Source organism: Artibeus jamaicensis, unplaced genomic scaffold (assembly GCF_021234435.1).
Source record: "Artibeus jamaicensis isolate MK-2021 breed Jamaican fruit bat unplaced genomic scaffold, CSHL_Jam_final scaffold_369, whole genome shotgun sequence".
Lineage (NCBI taxonomy): Eukaryota > Metazoa > Chordata > Mammalia > Chiroptera > Phyllostomidae > Artibeus > Artibeus jamaicensis.
This window is the reverse complement of record NW_026522042.1, coordinates 26,780,924-26,798,076: the sequence shown is the minus strand read 5'-3', so window position 1 is coordinate 26,798,076 and position 17,153 is coordinate 26,780,924. Positions and strand designations below refer to the sequence as shown.

General features: G+C 38.6%; 1 protein-coding gene across 1 annotated transcript in view; it reads right to left on the bottom strand.

Moving 5' to 3' along the window:
* Window positions 1-17,153, bottom strand: part of CTNND2 (catenin delta 2) — an 841,098-nt gene that overhangs the window by 728,999 nt on the left and 94,946 nt on the right. The window lies entirely within an intron of this gene.

Here is a 17,153-nt window from a genome sequence, read left to right as displayed (position 1 = left end):
CTTCACTACAGTGGATGCATTTTTAATGAGGTTGAATTATACATTCCTAGGATAGGGAACCACCCACGTGTGCCCTTGAATCTAAGGGGGTAGGGGGAACTGACATGTTTCCATATAATGCTAAATTTGACAGAGACTGGGCATCTGACAGACAGAGACTGCCCTGGGGTTGTTGGATTTGGGGCCCAGGGAGTTACCCCATCTTTTTCTAATGGTCACAGCTGAAAGATGTAAAGTTTGAGAGTAATGAGTTCCTGTGTTTCCTTCCACGTGGACCAGAAAAGCAGAGGAAAAGGGGGATGGATGGGAGGGGAGAGGGAAGGAGAGGGAGAAGGAAGGAGAGAGGGAGAAAGAGAAAGAGAGAGAGAGAGAGGAGAGAGAACACAGCAAGTGCCTGGAAAGAACTGTGATGATTAGCTCCACTTATTTCCTGAGGCTCAGCCATGCTCCTCTTGGGTCATGGGAAACACAACTGTATCCTTATAAACAAAATACAAAACACATCTTCTCTTAAACCTGTATGAGAGTTGGGTCCTGTCAGAATTAAATCTTATTAAGTCCTTATGAAATCACTACATCTGAATATACATATGAAATCACATATACACATCTGTATGTGAAATTAGAAGGTTTTACAGTAAAAAAAGGAAAGGGATTCAGATTTTTTCCCATCCTGCAAGTTTCCTAGATCCATATTCTCAGCACTATTTTTAGAATTTAATACGAACTTTCTTAAATATTAAATGTATCCCATAATGCAGGACTATGGTATAAAACAGAAAATACAGATAAGCCATGCATTTTAAAAATAGAGATAAAATATTTCAAACACCACCATTCAGAGGAAAACAAATTAAAAATTTTATATATAAACAGGATCCAGCAGAAGTAACATCATTGAGTGTGGTTGATACGGTACGTGAATGTCACACACGACATGGACAGCAATTTGAACATTTCACCTAAAATGCCATATACGTGCTTCAGTGTGATATTGTATGTCACAGAATTATATGCTTATGACTTTGTAATAAAAGAGTTTCATATAATAAAAAAGAGGCATTATTGAGCTGGATCCTGAACATGATATTTGTAACAGACATACTTACAAACAAAATTTTACATTATTCTGTAATATGGAATCTTCAATTAATATCTTATCCTGACCTCCTTCTATATCAGCAATAATTTATGCAGTGCCATTTTAATGACTTCATCACATCTAATTAGCTGATGCATTGTAATTTATCCATTCCATCTGTTGTTTTGAATATTTAACTTGTCTCCAATATTCCACTATTAAAAGAGTTTGCAATAGACACCTTTGCTTGCTTGTCCATTTTCTTAAACAAATTCTTTGGGGTGGAAATTCTTGCCTCAAGCCCTGTACCATTATAGGCTCTTGAAACATATTGAAAAAGTTCACTCCAGCAGGTTGGTCAATTTATGGGCTCAGTGGGCACATCAGTGTGCCATGCTGCATACCAAGATTTTTTAGTCAAGTGTATTAAGCTGAAGGGCAAAGAGTGACCTCATAGTTTTGATTAGGAGGGGAAAATGAGTATTTCCCTCTTCTTGCCCATTTTTATTTCTTACTTTGCTATTTGCACATTCATGGTCATTGCCCATTTTTATACTGTAGGACAGTGATTCCCTTACTTAGATTCTCCCTTGCATAGGTGAGAGATGAACTCTCTAACTACATATGAATGTATCAAACTATTTTTTACTTGTCATACGTATTTCCCAATGGTTTTGCTGTTTAGAAATTTCACGTGTTAATCTTGACTCAATCTTTGATTCTTTTCCTTATTATTTTTGCCTTTGATTTTCCAATATTTTATAAATACTTATATTTTCTCTTAACTATTCATAGATTCATTTTTAGACTTAAAATTATACCTCTACTCTTTATCACTTTGATAAAGACTATAAAGTCAAGTGGTGGGCTTTTGTGTCTGAGGTTTTCTGTGGTATTTATAATAATAATAATATAAAATTTAGAGAATAATTCTTAACCTGGGGTCTAAGGGTTTACAGTAGACTTGGAATATTTTAAATTAGTTCTGAACAGATGGATGCCTATGCATTTGTGAATTTTATTAAGGGGACTCAATGCTTATATAAAATTCTCAAGGAGGTATATGAACCCTAAATGGTGAAGGACTTTGCTCTAAAGAGTAAAATACAGACTAAGCACACAGTAGTCTTTTTCTTTTAAAAGAGGGTAAATCCCTTTCAATTTCAGAAGAGCAGACATAGTCCTCTGATCTTCAGATCATTGAATTCCTTTGTTCCGATGAAACTTCACACAAAGCCCAAGAGACAAAAGCAAAGCTCTTCTATTCAAACGGAAGTCAGGGAGCCTGAAAATCTGGAGCAGAATTTGAAAATATTGTATGAGAATGTGGTTCAAGAAGGTAAAATATGTGTTGTATAAATTCGCCTTCTACCTTTTAAAACAGAAGTTGTCATAATGATTCATCATAAATCCAATCTGTGAAGATTATAGAATATGAAAACATGATGTGGCAGACTAGTTAAGGGAGAAGCCCTCTGGCCTCAAAGACCTGAGTGTCAGATGACCCGGGTCACCATCCGGCATCAGACTGTCTGGCCTGGTGCAAAGTCAGACCGACAGTATCACAGAGGGAGCTTTTGTGCTGAATGGTGACTGCCTACCATGAAATCCATTGCAAATACTAGCGGGGGCCACTGAACACACCAACTTCCCCTCAATAATATTTTAGAGTTCACTTGTGCGTTTTAAAAAGTAACAGGAAGAAATGCATCCACATGTAAATTTAAACATGTCTCTAAGCCCACACAAATAAACTGATTTTTTTTCAGGCAGTAAAATTAGGTTATTTGTAGCTTTCATATTTTGTGCAATATTAATAATGTTGCTGAAAACAATGAATTTTTATTTAATGAATAACATAGCTAATTAATTTGGAAATTATTGTGATGTGTATTTAATCATGCCAAACTTAGCTTTAGCCCCAGAAGCTGTTTAAAGCTGTTTAAGAACAGAACATTAATAATTTTTTTGATTTACTACTAGTTTTCATATATCAGGACCTAATGAAAAAGTACATGAAAAAACATGTAAATGTATATACGCAATCAATTTTAAAAGGGCATCATCATGTAGAAGCCATGAAATTCCTTTTTTTTTTAATACTAAGAGGATGAACAGGGCTGATCCATAGACATTATCTTTTAAAGTTTGCACTTGTTGTTCTGATCAATTTGTTGGCGGAGATAAAATACTGAACAAGTTGTCAAGCAAGAAGAGATAACACATTCATCTATAGGATGGAAACTGGTTATCAAACAATGTTGAGCAGAAGGAAATTCAATAGCAATTTTTAAAAAACTGACTAAACCTTAAAATTATTGTGTCATTTATTATACAACAAATATACAAAATACTTCACTCGAATACATTTCAAGCTAAAGTCGATCTACTTATTTGTTGATGGAAAAGAAAACAATACTTTTGTCTGAAACACTGGTATTTATGATATCACTCCTGGTTATTAGATTCTCTTAAATTTTCACTTGAAAATGAAAAAAGATATTTCAGCATTGACCTAAGGAATATATCTTTTCAACTGTAAAATGCTACTCAATTCTGTGTTACCTCACTGATACAATTTTCTTAAGGATTGAAATAAAAATGGTGTGGTCCTTAATTCCAATGCCAGGTTAGTGTGCAGTCCAGATAACCAGGCTTTCCTGCTTGCACAAGAGACAGTCCTCAACAACTAATTTCAATGCTGGTGAGTTTCTACCTGCCACAGCTGGAAATTCAATCACTAGCTCCTCACTTCTTAAATTCATCCTAGATTCCTCTTGAATCACACACACATCCCATCTGACTTTTAAGAAACAGTCAGAAAAGGTTCTCATCAAAGAGAAGAATAAAGAGGATGAAGAGGACATGCATCTCAGGCTGCTGTGTGAGTCCTACGTACCTCCTTCGAAGGGTGGGAAGAGTGCAGTGTCTACCACATTGTCCTCTCAGGACATTCCACCATTCTGATGGCCAGTAAGAAAGGCTGATAAAAATCGTCGGGCAGTTAAACAACAGTGAAAAAAGAAACATCATTAAGTTCTTGGAGCACTGAAAAGAACTTGGGTGTTGGAGTTGGACAGAATTAGACATAAAAATCTACTCTGTCATGTTTTAGTGGCAGGACCTTGGAGAAGTTATAGAACTTAAACATCCATTTCTTCATCTGTAAAATTGAGATAACATTTGTAGTACAGGATGGAGCAAAAGTAGGTTTACAGCTGTGAGTACATGAAACAGTTTATTCTTGTATTGTTATTTATTAATTGTTGTATTTTTCCACACAAACAACTGTAAAACTACCTTTTCCCCACCCTGCATCCTGAATGAGATAGAGTTTAGATCATCATGGTAATGATCATTCAGTAATTGTCACCTGTCGCTCCACAGCATTGTCCCCAACTCTCCTGCTACTTGACTTAGCACTTTCTCTCAGAGAATATCTCCCTGTGGAGGATTTACAGCTGTGACATTTTACCTAATGAGTTGACATGGATTCTGTCACAAGGAGGCGTGGCCCCTCACCTTCCCAGAGTTTCACAGAGGTCTATGGGTTGTTCTCATGGGTGCTGCTGACTGCAGAAGAGTCAAGGGCAAAGTATGTGAAAAACCTGCTTTCCAGAAGGGATTGAAGATGAAGCAAGTACTGGCTTGAATTGGGCCTTTTAAAATGTATGTTCACTAGAAGCTGTGAATGAGACCATTTGTAAATAGGGTCACTGCAGATGTAATGAAACAAAGAGGTCCTACTGGACTAGGGTGGAGCTAATCCAAAGATCGGTATTCTTATAAGAAGAAGAATGTGGACACAGATGCACATGCAAGGAATTTGGCCACGTGATGATGGAGGCAGAGATCGGTATATGTTGCCACAATTCAAGGTATGCCAAGGATTGCTAGTAACGGACTAGAGCTAGAACAGGCAAGGAAGGACTCTCCATGGAGCTTTTTGAGGGAGTATGGATGGCCCTTCTAACACACTGATTTAGGAGAATAAATTTCTATTGCTCGAAGCCTCTCACTTTGTGGTAAATTTGTTACAGCAGTGTTAGGAATCAATACATCTGGGCAGCAGAAGAGCACCTGAGTCTTGGAGTTGCTCCAGTCATGAGGGGGCAGAGCAGAGGGTTTGGGGAGCAGAAGGCAGAATCTTGCACCTCATCAGCCAGTAAGAAAAGCAAAGAAGGTTGAAAACACTGGCACTTGACATTGTCAACTTCCATATGATATCTACCAACAATGCACTTGAAAAAATATTTTGTTAATTAAATTCCTAGTCATTAAGCCTCTGCTGAGAATGCTAGTGTTTCTGTGGAAGGGTAAAGAAATGTAACAGATGCAATTCATGAGAACCTAGAATGGGTACTATTATTTGAATACACACTGCATGCTAGACTTTTGGATATGTTATTTTTATCCATAGTCAGTAATGTAATATTGAAAATGCCAATTATCTTATAGATAGAAAGACTGAGCCTTAGAAAAATTAATTAACACACTCAACATCACAAACAGCCGATGAGTGACTGATCTGGGATTTCCACATAAAACATATCTGATTATAGCTATTACACGGTGCTTTATCCCAGGGGCCTATTCCCAAATTACTCCTGTACCAAATAAAAACAGCATGTTACTTTTTAAAAAGGCATAATCTTGCACACGAGAGGACAGAAATACTTTTAAATATTCTTTAGTTACAAGCCCTTAATAATAATGATCAAAATAACTGAGACCTAGGAAACATCCAATAATAAATAATTAGGTAAGTTATATATTGGCTATCAGAGCTTTTTATAGAAATAGTATATAAAACCTAGCTTTTCAAAAAGTATAATCAAGGGGATGATTACTTGTCAAACAGTATTCACCTTCATTCAAAAAGTCTCAACAAATATGTAATATTTGTGACACAGGTGTGCTAATAATTGTGCCATTTCAAAATATGAATTGTATAAGCACATTCTCACTTTCAATTGCTTTGTTTTAATACACTCAATGAATTGTTTAAATAAATTATCATAATTGACCTTCACATGAACAAAATATCAAGAAACATCTCTTGATATGTGAATTGCCTTTCAGCTACAAATGAATCACCTTTTTCTTCAATAAACAGAGCCTTTGTACACAATTACTTTAACAATACTAATCAATCATTCATCCAAAGATGGCATATTGCTCATGACTAGATAATTAGTTCATTGACTATTGATTACAAAACACTTCAAGTCAAATTTACCTTGGCATTTCATATACCAACATTCAATACATTGCATTGGCTGGATGCAATGTTTATATTCCTATTTCCCATATGTTTCACTCCAGTTAATGAAATTGACTTGACTCATGTTTCCAGCCCTGGATCAAGTTCTGAGACCAGGAAAATGAAGTTGGTTGACTGGCTAGGCATGGCTCAAAGCTTCGTGACAAGGCCACCATAACATTGGTGCAGGCATCTCTAACAAGTGTTCGGGACTGTCTGAAGCAGGGAACTGGATGCTTGTTAGGAAAAAACACCAGGCATTATCCACAGAAAAATTATCTTGCATCCAACATTTTTATTTTTAGTTCTTAGATATCAGTCATACCAGAATTTATCTGAATACCTTGGTATAAAATACAAAGATCCGGACCCAGGCTTTTTTCAATGAGACTCCTGTGTGTTCTTTATTAGCTCTCCCAGGTGACTCTGATGTCCCTAAGCATTTCATAACCACCAGTTTATGACATAAACTTGTAAGTCTCAGCACCTGGTATTTAGTTCTCAAATGGTCCCAGAATAAAAGAATTTCAGAGCCAAAGACATTACTGGAGCTTACTGCCTGCCAGCCCATGTGCTATCTGCACCAATCACCTATCATGTATATCTTCTAATTTTAGAAGCAGAATCTCCAGGCCCAAAGAGGTGAGTGGTGAGTGGGTTGTCCAGGTGACTCTGAGCAGCAACCTCAGCCAGAGGATCAAGGGCAACATCAACAGAGATCAGTCATGTTGACAGTACACGACCTTAATATGATGTGATGGGGATGGCAGGTATCTCTGTGGTCTTCCTTCCAAAACTCAAAAACCCCAGTCTAATCACAAGGAAAACATCAGACAATCCCCAGTCGAAGAATATCCTAAAAAATACCTGGCCAGTACTCCTCAAAACTGACAAGGGCATCAAAAATAAGGGCGATCAGAAAAACTGCACAGCCCAGCAAAGCCTAAGGAGACATCACTACTACATGTAATGGTATTCTGAGTGGGGCCCTGGAACCAAAAGGCAATATTAGAAAGAAACTGAGAAAATATGAGTGAACTATGGACTTTAGCTACTGATAACACATCAGTACAGGTTTACTAATTATGATGAATGTAATACAGGAATATAAGATGTTAATAATAGGGAAATTAGGTATGAAGCACATGGCATCTCTCTGTACTATTTTCACAATAATACAAGATTCAGGCAAGTGGATATAAACAACTCACTTTTAATGCTGGTCTAGTGGACTTTGGAGAACGTAGCTTATGGCTGTGTTCCAGAGGGGATCCTAGTACTGAAGCTCGCACGCAACTAGACCAACTGATTGAGGCTGCCTACAGCCAACTTAATGAATTATGAAACAGAGAAATGGAGAAGCGACTCCCAAAGAGAAGCGGGGCTCCCCAGTCACCTGAGGGGAGATGAGTGAAGCGTTTAGAGAAGGACCACTTCTCTAGCTGGTGTACCTCCATGCAGCAAGAGAGCTAGGCCAGAGAAGCTTCTCCCTTGTACATGCACACTAAGCACACTGCAGCCCTGGGCATGATCCCCCCTAGAAACTCCCAAATGCACTATTGTTCTGCCCTGGAAGCTCTTCCCATCTGCCACCTGCAATCACATCATCTGCTCTATTTCTTCTTTTTTTTTAAAAAAAAAAAGATGTTATTTATTTTTAGAGAAATGGGAAAGAAGGTAAAAAGAGGCAGAGAAACATTGATGTACCACAGAAACATCAATTGGTTGCCTCTTGCATGCCCCTAACTGGACATCTGGCCCACAACCCATGCATGTGCCCTGACTGAGAATCGAACGAGTGACCTAACCCTTGGTGGTAAGACGCCCATCCCACTGAGCCATACCAGTCAGGGCTATTTCTTCTTTTTAATTTTTATTGAATTTATTGCAGTGACGTTGGTTACTAAAATGATATAGGTTTCAGGTGTACAATTCTACAATGCATCATCTATATGTTGTACTGTGCTTTCACCACCCCAGGTCAAGTCTCCTTCCGTCACCATTTGTCCTCCTTTACCTTCTTCTACTTCCCTCAACCCTCCTCCCCCTCTGGTAGTCATCACACCATTGTCTGTGTGTATGAGGTTTCCCTCGTTTTTGTTTTTGCTGCTTAATGCTTCACTTGTTTCGCCAGCCCCCAAGGCCTCTTCCCTCTGACAGCGCTAAATTTACTTTCCACGTCTGAGTCTGTTCATATTTTTTAACTAATTTTGTTCATTAGATTCCACGTATAAGTGAAATCATATGGTACTTGTCTTTCTCTTACTGGCTCATTTCACTTAGCATAATGCTCTCCAGGTCCATTCGCACTGTCGCCAAAGGTAATATTTCCTTCTTTTTTACAGCTGAGTAGTATTCCACTGTGTAAATGCGCCACAACGTTTTTATCCACTTATGTACTGATAGGGACTTGGGCCACTTCCAAATCTTGGCTTTTGTAAATAACACCGCAATGAACATAGGGGTGCATGTATTTTTTCAAATCAATGTTTCTCAGTGTCACTAATCATTAGAGAAATAAAAATTAAAACCACAATGAGATATCACCTCACACCTGTAAGAATGGCCACCATCAATAAAACAACAAATACTAGCGAGGATGTGGAGAAAAGGGAACCCCAGTGTACTTTTGGAGGGAATGTCGATTGGGGCAGCCACCGTGGAAAACAATATGGACTTACCTCAAAAAACTAAAAATGGAACTGGCTTATGACTCAGCGATCCCGCTTCTGGGAATACATCCAGAGACCAAAAACATTTGCTCTATTTCTAAAAACCATTATCCTGTCCTACTGCTCTGGGATCCCACGGTTTCTTCCAGGTCCACCAGGGGGAGTTAAGGCCCTGATCACCAGACCTGTGGTCCCCTTCCCGGAACCCCCGGTGCTGGTTCTCCATGGCACCCTGGGAAGTCAGCAGAGAAGCTAGAAGAGCTGGAAGGAGACTTGTAAACCTCCTTACATAGCAGGAAGCCAGCCATGCTCAGAAGATGGACCACCTACCACTTCCCCCAAGTTGCTGCTGTAAAACAAAGCAGAACCAAAATGACAGTTTACAAAAATCACTAGGGAATAAAAAGACCTATTGGGAATCAGTGGAAAAACACACACTTACTAAGTGTAAATATCATTGTTGTCTCGTGGAAAATGACACGAGCTATGGCAAGATGAGAATAGCTGCCATACACAAAAGCACTCAGGAAGTTAAATGCTCCTGGACATCAAATGGAAAATGAAAAAAAAAATGAAATGAAAAACATTTAATAGTTAAAATTTTGTGAAAAGTAACCTGGTTTTAAGTGCTTCATTAGATAAAAGTAGTACAGGTTCTATCATACGCTGGTGAGTCAAAGAATGCCAGTGATAACACAATTTGGGAGGTTTTTCTGGGGGATGAGGATATGTAGGCAGAACTCTAAAATGACCTGCAATTATCCATGTCCTTGTGTTACAGCCTCCTCTTCAGTGTGAGCAAGACTTGCAAATATAATGGATGACACTCTGCTGACCAGCCTACTTTACATGGCAAAGGCAAAAGGGCTTTTTCAGGCATTTTTTTCCCCATTATATGGCAAAGGCAGAGTAAGGTCTCTAAATCAATTCACTTACAGTTCATCAAAAGTGATATTACCCTGGTGGGCCTGGCCTAATCAGGTGAGCTCTTTGAAAGCAGATGTATTACAGATACTTTAAGTATATAACAATGTTGTGAACAGCATTAAAAACATAACAGGCCTGGAGATCAGGATCTCAAAGCAGCTGGCTATCTCTGTCGGCTGTGAAGAAGCAAGACTCAAATCCCACATCCGAATGGAAATGCGTTCTGCCAACAATCTGAAAGATTGTGAAAATGGATCATTTAGGAGTCGAACTTGCAGTTGAGACTGAAGCCTGGTCAATGACTTCACTGGAGCCTGGTGACATGCTGAGAAAAGGGCTAGCTAAGCCACACCTGGACAACTGGCCTACAGCAATTATGAGATAATAGGTGAATGTTGTTTAAAGCCACTAACTTTGTAGTATTTGCTATGCAACTTTGTGTATATAACTAATACAGGAATAATTTGTATCACACTTTTCTTCTAACTTTAATTCAATTCAAGCGACTATATGTATGTTTAACTTGCTCATCTATACACATACAGTAAAAATAAAAAATCCCTCTTGATTACAGTAGTTGTGCTAACTGCAACATTTTATGTATAGTTTTCTCTCACAACAAAACATAAAGGAGTTAGTGTACATTGAGAATTATAATCCATCGAATCATAATTAATGTGTCGCAATATAATAGTATTCACATACACCTAGAAGAGGATCCTGTTGGTCAAAAATACTCATTAATTATTTTACAAGCTGACTCTTTGGAAGTAGGACAAGTAGAGATGTTTAGAAGAAATATCATAAATAATGATGGATGAAGTAAAAAAAGGCTGTTCATTATGGTTTTTAACAAGATAAGCATTTTAAAATACTTTTTAGTCATGTGAATATCAAATATTAAAAGCTAAGTTTTTAGTTCAGTTCTACTTTAAAGTGAATAAAATATGACTTGGTTGCTTAATGTGTGTTCTACTAAAATAATCTAAATTATTTAATACATTTGAAAGAAAGACTGAAATGAAAATATGCTAATCATATTGTTAATGGAATTAAAAAGGAAACTTCAAACAGAATGCATAATAGTATCCCAAACCTGCTGGATATACATTGTAACTGCCAGTGCAGAATGTACTCACAGAAAGAAGCGCCTTGGTTGAATTTTGGGGACAGGCTATTAGCAACTCTGTCTCACCCTTGCCCTTGCCCCCTTAGAGAAAGGACTTGCTGGTAAGCAGGGTCGGGCTGTTTGAACTTCAGACCCTCCCTGGTTCTCAGCTACCAGGCAGGGTGGGAAACTGCCTCTGCGGCTCCAACAGCCTCTCAGACTGGACAGTCATGAATGCATGGCCTGCAGCTGGCACCCTTAGCATCTCTGGTGTGCCCGGGCCACTGCACCACACCTGGTCCACCTCACCCTTCTTAACCAAAGCACCCATTGTGGAAGTGTTGATGAGCACCGGGAAATCACCAAGGTGGAGGCCTGGGCGCCCGGCCAGCTCCCAGACTGCCATGACTGGTTTTCATTTCTCAGTAATCAAAAGCCAGTTTTATAGCTGTCGTAATTGTATTTTAGAAAAGTAGAGTATGAGATGGCCCTCTCAGAAGGGAATTCTTCAATCTACATATTTCCTGGGGACTTTTTTTCTGTTACTCTATTAATGTATTAACACTGTTTAAAGTGACAGAGCTTCCCAGGATGGTCCCCCTCTGATAAATCATTGAGGTGGTTATAAATAAAGTATTACAGCATAGGACCCCCAGTACCTAGCAAACAGAAGTAAATGCTGCTGACTTTCCAGAGAGATGTTATGAAAATAAGTGACGTTGAAAATTCACGTCTTTCCTATAGTTAGGAAAGGCTGGAGCAAGAGGATGGACGAGGTATTTTTCAGACGCTAGACAGACGAAAAATGAAATGACTAAGATAATGTGAAACTGTCCTAGGGCGACTGATGTGAATTAGTTTATTTTGGACTAAAGAAACTGAACGAAAGTAAAAAATGAGGTTTTCCTCAAGATCTCTCTCCTTCTATGTTTGGCATTTTTTTCTTTAGTCACTGCAATTTTCAAAGTTCTTCCCTGTGGTAACTAATACACCAAGCTTGTGATACCCAGTTATTTTAGGATTCACTTACAATTTATTTTATTACTGTACGAGAGTTTCATTTTTTTCCTAAATACTGGAATTGAATTGTTGAAGCCAGAAGTCAGATCATGAAAATGTTGGAAGAAGGGAATCTTTACCTTCCTGACGTTAGGCCTTCATAAAGATGCACAATCCCTTAAGACGCAGAGTTACATCATAGAACGACTTAGACATTCTCAGAGATGGAATCAGCTCTGTGTCTGTGATATGCTTTGGTTTGAATGATCCCACACCCCTGATGTGGGGCCTCTGGACTGTTTAACAGTGGGCAAGTTATCAAAGACCCTGAGATTTCTTTTAATGCAAGTCTTCATTAAAATGAATAAATGTCTTTATTCAATGTTCTGGTTAAATAGACCTAAACAAAATTATGATGCATAGGTGTATCTAGATTGAAACTTCTGTTCATAATCAAGATATGCTCAAGGTTTCCAACTACATTAGCAACTGAGAAAAAGACTTGAGAATGAACATATATCATGGCTCAAGTACATGCAATTATGCTAATAAGTGTAATCGCTGACTTATTAAATCTTATATTTCAGCCAGGTCTCTAGGGACTTGTTGATGTGCCACCATGCGGCCACCATGGTCATACCATGAAACAGGTTCTCCAGTGAGGACTCTTCTAATCGTATCTGCCATGGACCTAATCATGTAAACCATTTGTAAAGTTTACTTTACGTTTCTTTTTTGGAGAATTTATTCACTGTCTATATTTTTAATTTTATTTATTTATTTTTAATTTTTACCTCCCGCCCTTGATCCTACCCCCCTTTGGCTTTATCCACGTGTCCTTTACACATGTTCCTTGACAACCCTTCCCCATTTCCCCCCCATTATCTCCTCTCACCTCCCCTCTGGTTACTGTCAGTTTGTTCTTAACTTCACTGTCTCTGGTTATACTTTGCTTGCTTGTTTGTTGTGTTGATTAGGTTCTACTTATATTTCTTAATAGGCTAGATTTGAATCCTTTTAAGATTTTAATTAGCATAAAGAATTGTTAGAACTCCATCTGATATTTCTGTGCTTTATGTTAGAAATAAGTACACTTTGTACAAATTCACATCAGTTAAGTAAAGGGCTTTTGGTGTGTATACGTGTATATATGTGTGTGTATGCTTGAACAATGCAGATCCTAAATTAAAAATGAGTTAGAGGGACTTCCGCCAAGATGGAGGTGTAGGTGGAACCACCTTGCCTCTGTGCACAACCAAATCTAAGAACAACTATTTTTAACAACAAAAAACAGAACCAAGCCACACAGAAAATTGACAGTACGGAGTCCAAAGACAACGAAATGCTCAGCTAAACCTGTAAGAGGAGCGAAGCCAGCAGCAGAGCAGGTTGGCAAGAAAAAAATCCCCGAATGGGTGGTGCTGCTCGAATGGGTGGTGCGCGAGCAGCCGAAAGTGCAGATCCTGGGCTAGCTACGGGAGCACACAGGGAAGAGGCGCGGATGGCCGCGCGTCTGCGTGCAGATAAACCAGTGAAGAGGCGAGCAGGAGTGGGGCAGCAGGCTCGCACAATTCCGATGGGATAAACAGGCCCAGGGCGAGTGGTGTGACTGGACGGACTGGGCTAGCGTAGAGGACCTCCATTGCTCCCTCTCTGACCACGCCCCCACACATAGCATCACAAACCAGCGACCTGGGTCACCCCGTCCTGGTAAACAACTAAGGCTTCGCTCCGCTTACTTAACGGTGCGAATAGACCAAAAATGGCTCAAGAACAACTAGAGCCCCAGGACCGATCGATCTAAGCGATGAAGAAATAGCCAATCTTTCAGATGCACAGTTCAAAACGCTGGTTATCAGGATCCTCACAGAACTGGTTGATTTTAGTCACAAATTAGAGAAACATATGGAAGCTAAACTAATTGAAGTGAATGGTAATACAAAGGAAACCAATAGTAATGGAAAGGAGATTGGGACTCAATGGAGTGGACCAGAAGGAAGAAAAAAATGATCAAACAGAAAAGAATGAAGAAACAAGAATTCAAAAAAATGAGGAGAGACTTAGGAACCTCCAGGACATCTTTAAACGTCCCAACATTCGAATTATAGGGGTACTAGAAGGGGAAGAGTCACAAGTGGAAACCTTATTTGAACAAATAATAAAAGAGAACTTCCCCATTCTGGCAGAGGAAATAGACTTCCAGGAAATCCAGGAAGCTCAGAGAGTCCCAAAGAAGTTGGACCCAAGAAGAAACACACCAAGGCACATCATCATTACATTAGCAAAGATTAAAATGAAGGAGAGAATCCTAGAAGCAGCAAGAGATAAGGGGACAGTCACCTACAAAGGAGTTCCCATCAGACTGTCACCTGATTTCTCAAAAGAAACCTTACAGGCAAGAAGGGGCTGGGAAGAGGTATTCCAAGTCATGAAATCCAAAGACCTACAACCAAGATTGCTCTATCCAGCAAAGTTTTCATTTAGAATGGAAGGACAGATAAAGTGCTCCTCAGATAAAACTAAATTCAAGGAGTTCATCATCACCAAGCCCTTATTATATGAAATGTTAAAGGGACTTACCTAAGAAAAAGAAGATAAAAAATATGAACAGTGAAAGGACAGCAAACTCACAGTTAGTAACAACCACACCTAAAACAAAAGCAAGCTAAGAGGACAGCTAGATCAGGAGCGGAATCATAGAAATGAAGATCACATGGAGGGTTAGCAACAGGGAAGTGGGAGGAGGAGAAGGAGGAAATAAGTAGCATAGACAGTAGATAGAAAATAGATAGGGGGGAGGGTAAGAATAGTAGGGGAAATACAGAATCTAAAGAATTTGAGACACGTGTTCATGAACTAAAGGGGGAAATGGTGGGGGAGGGATATGCAGGGTGGAGGGGAATGGAGGGGGGGAATAGAACAACTGTAATGGCATAATCAATAAAAAAGTTTAAAAAAAATGAGTTAGAAAGGATTATTTCTAGAAAGATTATTTTACACAGCTACTTTTGGAATTTAAATAAGAAAGGTCAAAGTAATTCTAAAATACAGTTGCATTTAGTTGGGGGCACAATTCTATTTACTACTGAGAATATGTTCAATTTTTACATGGAACACATAAAAATAATGTACTTTTACATGGAAGTGTACAAATTGATATGTAGTAACTGTAAAAAATTAATGAATCTTAAAATAAAAATAATAATGACTGATTTTCCTAGCAAATCCAAGGAAAGATATGCTAAAAAATACTTCTCTGGTTCAAACCTTATTTTTAAAACATGTAGAACATTTCAAAGCTGAAATCATTCTATGAATGGCCACATTGAATTTTTAACTTTAGTTGGTTTTGCTCAGTTTGATGATCCAACTTTTTAAATGATTTCAGTTTTAAACAACTTAGCAACATTCAGGCCTCTCACAGTCTAGTTATTAAGGTTATTTCTGCACATTAAATCAGGCTAATTGCGTTATGCTCAAGAGCACGCTAAGTGTCCTAAGTACTCTGCTCCAATCCATAAGAGCACTACCTTCAACTGGAGTGAGGACCAAGGCCTGCAAGCAACTAACTTGGGATGCCATGAATATGTGCTGAGACACATGAGTGTCAGTGTAGAAAGGCCTTACAATATCAAAACAGCATTAACTATACACACCCTGCAGACAAACTTCTCAGCCCTTCACAATTACCTCATTCTGAGTTCTGGGTCCTGGGTGTTCTAAAACACCCAGTGCCTGGGTCCCCCACCTGAAGTCTGTGATCCAGTACTCTTAGGATTTGGTCCCAGACACTTTTAATGCACACCCAGGGCTAAAAACCAATGGTTTATAATGTAATGATAGAAACATCCTAAAACCAAGAGATCTCATGAGATGCAGACTAGTTTTCCATCAGAACAAAGCAAATTGCAGTAATTTCACCTCAAACCTGTTTTTCCCTCCCCTGCCTTTGCTGGTCTAATAATGTTCTCTGTTTCCTCTTGGTTACTGCTCCTTCTCCTGGAAGCTTTCCTTGGTCTTTTTCTCCTCCTGGCTGGTCCCCAGTCTCTCCCCATCTCTATGCTTACTGTGCACTAGTTAACTGCTCCCTCCCTAGATGGCTGTTTTTTTGATGGAAGAAACTATAGTTTGTTGATCTTAATTTTGCCAGTCCCCAGTAGGTGTCTGTTTGAATGAATGAAACAAACTTCATGGAAAAATGATTATTGCATCCTATATCACGCACACTGTAAAGAAGACATTCTGAAGCCCTGACAGATGATTGTGGTTGCTGTCAAATAGCTCTTTGAATCCCGCTCACACGGAGAAAACAGCAATGCCCTTCCAACAATTTCCATAAAGTCAGCCAAAGTGAGAGAAGCAGGAGTATGAGAGGCAAGGGAAGGAAAAGAAGGCTTTTGAAAGACCATGAAGAATTATTAGGAATTAGCCTTGAAGAAGGTAGCAGAGCGAGAGCTGAACCACGCAGTGATCGGAAGGTAGGGTACTGCTTTTTGCAGACGGTTGATCAGTTACATTTGTAGTTGACTAAAGTTGATTATCATTAAGGCGTACTTTGGTATCAGTAAGGTATATTTTAAGTTCAAGATTGAACCTGAAGTAATAATTTTTTAATTTCCACTCTTGCCATCCAATTGTCTAGTTGTTTTATGTTTATATTTTTCGACAAGTGGGTCCACGTACCAACAGAATTGTTTGGATAATCAAAGGTGTCTAGAAAATATTTATTTTCTTTGGTTTTGTTAAGTAAGCAAATATAAAAAAACCACATGATGGCTGATGTGATTTCAGCTACAAGATCACAAAACAATATTTCAAATAACTCCAAACTTGTTCAAACATTCAAAATGCTCTTGCTGAAGCATAATGCATTTATAAGAGTATTAACTTACTCTCCCCTCTTAAAAGTCACGTGGAAATACCCAGTTTTAAAAATGAGTTTGCTTTTCCAATATATTTTCAAATATGTAGCAAATAGCTGACAGCCATCTGTCATTACAGAAAAATTGAGGAAAATTAAAAACAGTGTTCTTCAGCAAATCTAAAGTTTGCAACTTTTTACATAAGCAAAAGTTTGACCTGTAAATATCCATCTAATACAAT